Source organism: Leucopleurus acutus (assembly GCF_964270905.1).
Source record: "Leucopleurus acutus genome assembly, chromosome: 3".
In the NCBI taxonomy this organism is placed as follows: Eukaryota; Metazoa; Chordata; class Mammalia; order Artiodactyla; family Delphinidae; genus Leucopleurus; species Leucopleurus acutus.
This window is the reverse complement of record NC_139145.1, coordinates 57944322-57949359: the sequence shown is the minus strand read 5'-3', so window position 1 is coordinate 57949359 and position 5038 is coordinate 57944322.

Sequence of the window (5038 nt, the reverse complement as noted above, 5' to 3'; positions counted from 1 at the left end):
GGTGCCCGACGCGCTGCCGTAGGCTCCGGGTCCTGCCGCGCCGGCCCCGCCTCCCCTCAGCCCTCCCCCGACGGGGCCCAGCCCCGCCCCGCTCGTCGGTTCCCTCGGCGGGGCCCCGGCCACTCCTTGTGCAAGCGGCGGCCTCCAAAAGGTTTGGGCTCCTTACCCAACCGCTGCGCTTATCTCGCAGCCTGGCAAGCTCAGCCCCTTGAGGGGCCAAAAAAGGGGGGGACCGGAACAGGGTTGGAGGCCGAGACAGCCTTAGAGAGCAGGACAAAAAGGCAGAGACCAGACGGAGATGGGGACTGGGGTAGAACCAGAGAGAGAAGGAGAGTGCTGCGGGGGACAGCTTTGCATGCCCTCCGCTGTTCCCTCCCCGTCGGGCTGAAAGGGGAGGGAAAAGAATAGGGCCTTAAGTCCCCAGGGCATCTCTCCCACGCCCCGCAAGGTGGCTGGACTCTGGTACCCAGTTAATGAGGAAACAGAAGCTGATATCCACAAGTCACGGATATCCACAGCCTTCCAAGCTGGCGAACCTTCAGGAGCCCAGCCGTATGACCTGGGGGAAAGAGGCAGAGGCCCGGAGGAGTCCGCGACTGCTTCTCCCTCTCCAAGGGCCTGGTCTAGGTTTCTTCCCAGAGATGAAGGTCAGGTTTCGGGGCTGCCTTTTTGAAGATAAGGCTGGTGCCCTGTAAGCACGGTGACCCGGCGAGCAGCCTTCGCATCCTGGGGCGAAGCCCCTTCTCCCCACCCTCCCACTGCAGTTTGTGTGTGTGTGTGTGTGTGTGGTGAGGGGGGGCGGGAGAGGGGTCCCTGAGGAGAAACGGCTCCTCTCCCCTCTCGGGATCTTGCCTGGAGCCCTAACCTTAGAGCCTGCCCCCCAGAGCCTGAGGCCCCTCCCCCTCCGAGTGGGGCTGGCCTTTAGCTGTGTGTGGGTTGGGGGGCGGGGTAGGGGCGCCCGCTGGCCGGGCTGTGCTTTCCGGTTTGTATGAGAGGAAGTTGGCTGTGAGTCAGCAGATACAGGAACTATCAGTAGCTAGGGGAAGACCCCTGCCTGAGGGGAAGGTGAAGGGAATGTGGGGAAGTGGTCCCCGCCTCTCCCAGCTGCCCCAGCTTGTAAGGGGACTGCCATTTTCAGCCTCCTGGGGCCCTTCTAGCTGAGAAAGAGAATGATAATAATTAATACTTCAAATGGCCATAATAATGGCTACCAGTTATTGAAAGCTGACTATGTCACAGGCCCTGTGCAAACACTGCTTTGCAAAGTTTGATTCATTCCCACGGCAGCCCTTAAGATAGGGAATTTACCACCTCCGTTTTACAGATAAGGAGACTGTCTCCTGGATGTCTTCGTTCTGGATGGTTAACTGGGGGGTGCGGGGCAGGAGAATGCTCCTCATAGACCTGCAGCTATAAGGAGTGAAAATTGACCAAGGGCCTCAGCTGCTTCTCTCTGAAATCCATCAGCTCCTACTCTAAGGCCAGCTTCCCCCTGGGCCGCTCCCAGCCAATGACCAAGCTCAGCAGAGATCCTAAGGCAGGCCTAGCCCTGGGAGACAGGGGGCTCCTCTCACAGCTGACATTGGCTCGAGAATTCCCCCATGGGCTTGCTGAACTTTCCTTCTTCTGCATACGTGGTCTAGGATATTTCCTCTCACCCTTCCTTCCTTCCCTCTCTCTTTCATAGCTCTCCCAGCTCCTGGCTCCCTTGCTTTGCTTTAATCAGATCCTTGCACGTTTCATCCTGCCGTGGCGGCTTCTTCTTGGAGGACTCGGAGTAACCCAGCAAGAGAGGAGAGTTGGGTAAATTAGTAGAGGGCACGGGGAGCTTGCAGGGATGGGTGCCGGTGGGGGGGGTCCTGGTCAGGGCCCAGATGCAGGAGTTCTGAATCCTTTTTTGTGTCAGGTTCCTCTTTGGCAATCAGGTAAAGTATATGGTCCCAATCTCAGAATAATGTTTTAAAAATGCATAAAATGAAATATGTAGGATTACAAAGGAAACCAATTATATTGCAATACTGTTATAAAACTATTTTAAATGATATAGTAATATATGTACTTCTTTATTAATGCTTTAAATAAGATTTAGCAGTAGGTTGACGCCTCACATAATTTTGAAGCAGTGATGAGCGTGCATGATATTTCAAACTATCTGCAATACTGTAATGATATGATACAAATATATATATGATTTCTATTGGTGACAAAGCCATAGTTGTGGCTAATATGACTGGCCTGTTGCTGCTGTCATAATTGAAGGACATGCTACATTTCAGCTAGAGATTAGTGAAAATAATATAATTTTTTTTCCCATCCAAGTTCAGTGACTCCAAGATAAGGACACCTGAGTCAGAGGGTCAGGGCAGAGCCACAGAGAAGGAGGCCCAGCTCCTTCCCTCCGACCCTACTTCCCCTCTCTGACTCAACCCTTTGGGGCTGGTGGAGCATCTGGTCCTTGGCTGGTATCTTCCTTCCCTCTTTCTCCCTGGCTCTTTTTCCCAGTTTCTCTAATCTCTGTCTGTGTCTCTATGTGTCTCTCTCTGTGTCCCCATAATCTGTCACTGAGGGAACAGGGCAGACTCAGGGGATTCCTGTAGCCTGGGCACAGTGGGGCAAGGAGAACTCTGTAATTCTAGGGTCACTGGGACCTGGAAGAGGGAATGTCCCTGAGCCTCGGGCTCTGGGGGGAGATGCAGGTCTTTCCTTCCCCACCCCCTCTTCCATTCTCAGCCTTCTTAGGGGCAGAAACAGGCCAAGACAGAGATGAGTGAGAACGAAGGCAGGTAATGGAGGCATCCCAGACTCCAGAAGACAAGGGCTGAAGCCCCTGTGATCCTGGACTTGGGTCCAAGGGGTCTTTCCCTAAATTCCACTCCGTGGAGCTGCAGTCCAGGAATCCAGAGGTCGAGGCCGTCCTCTGCCCTCCTCCAGGCCCCCAAAAGAGCACTGAGCAACTGACCAGGTCTGGGTCGAGGGCACAGGGGCTCTGGAGTAAGTCTACAGCAGGTGTCAGCCCTGGCCCCTAATGGATGGGCTGAAGGGAGGTCAGTGGCCTCAAGGAAGGGGAGCATGGAGTTCTGGGGTTGATCTTTTCTCCAAATACTTGAGAATGGGGTGGAGTACCAAATCAGCTCTTCCCTTGTTGGGGTGTATGCCTCCCAAGATGATTTGGACCAGGGGAGGGCTGTTGGTCCCAGAAATTGGGGGTAGAGAGCGGTCACAGCATGTCCTGAAAGAGCTGAAGGCATCCTAGGAGAAGAGAGCAGGGGGAATGGTATTGTGCAGGGTAAACCAGCTCAAAGGAATGAGAGGGAGACTGGGTCGGTGGCTCATGTTCCTTGAAGGGGCTCTTTCCCTGGGGGGCTGTCTTGGATCCCTGTTCCTTAACCAGACCTCCTTCCTTCTCACTGCCCAAGGAGTCCACCTACAGCAAGATCAGCAATGCCAGGCTGAGCCAGGGAACTCACTTTACTCCATGGACAGCCACGGCTGGTAATCTGAGCTGAGCTGCCTTTTCCTTTGGGGGTTATCGTCTGTGGCTCCTTCAGTGGTACCACGTGTGCAAAAGGTACCCCTTAGAAGGGTCCCTCTTCAAACCTTAACCCTGGACCCCTACCAGTTCACCCTGGCAAGAGAGACTGCATTACTGACAATCATCGTCTGATCTGCCTGCTCTGGTCTACCAAACATAAGCTGCAGGGCTCACATGACCCAGAGCACGCATGGAGCCATGGTTTAACAGTAAGGTCCAGTCCAGAGACCAAAAACAATGGACGGGTTCTCCAATGTTTCATCTCTCAGAAGACCTTGTAACCTACAGCAACACTTCTGTGTGCTTCACAAACCTCAGTTGTCTGGGTCTTCTCACTCCTTGATACTCCATCTCCCCAGAGACCTTCCCATAGCCAGCCCTGCCTTTCTGTCTCCCATGGTCTTTGTTGTGTGGTTTGATTCAGCCTCTCTGGCATTTTGCAGGGAGAGAGGAGTAAGAATGAAATGTGACATTAGTACATCTTAACCCTAACACATGGGACAAAGGGGCACTAGTGAGCGGAGGGAGGGACAGAAACAAGGGGTGGGTGTGGAAGGGAATTTTCCAGTACCCCTTTGCGTGGCTCTGTCCTCCCCTTCCCCACCCGCACCATAGAGTGACTGCTACAGCCCCTGTCACTTAGAATACCATTTTGCTCACTGGAAGGGGATGGTATGATGTAGTAATTAAGAGCAAATCTCTAAAGTCAAACCCTGACCCCCACCTCTACCAGTGCTGGGACCTGAGCAAGTTACTTAAATCTTGGTGCCTCCGTTTCCTTTTCTGCAAAGTGGAGATAATAATAGTGCCTACCTCACAGGGTTGTTGTAAAGATTAATCCATGGAGATATATGGATAATATGGGCAAAGGGCCTGAAACACAGCAAGTGCTCATAAACATTTCCCGTTCTTTGTTACTATTTTCACCAGTCACTTCCACGGTGACTTTAGACCACAACCAGCTTGCCTGTTACCCCATCGCCCTGGTACATCCCCTGATCTTGTTTTAATCAATCATCCCATGGCATCCTATTGTTAAATCAGACCACGTTGCACTTGTCCTATTTCTACCATCCTCCAAGGTCCCTGGTTGTCATCTTCTCCGTTCCACCAATTTTGTTATTCCTCATCTAATTTCCTGTCACCCCTGTGACTCCTGATCACCTCCATTGTCTCCAGTGGCCTCCAGGTCTCACTCCCCTTCTGTGTGGTAGAGGGCACAACCGTCACCCATATTTGGGCCAGCTGGGGTGGGGGTGGCCTCTGAGGGGCACGTTTCTTGCAGGAAGGAATACTCCCATTCGATCACTTCATTTATTTCTCATATTTCTCCCCATGTTTAGACATCTCTCATATTTTTACTGAGTGTCTGTTATGGACCAACCGCTGCTCAAGGGTTTAGAGAGTGTTGGGGTCCGTGGTTGGCCACCCCAAAATGTGCCTCAATGACATATTGATTGTTTTGAATTAAAGTGACTTAAGAAACAGCCAAAGCAAGAGGGACAC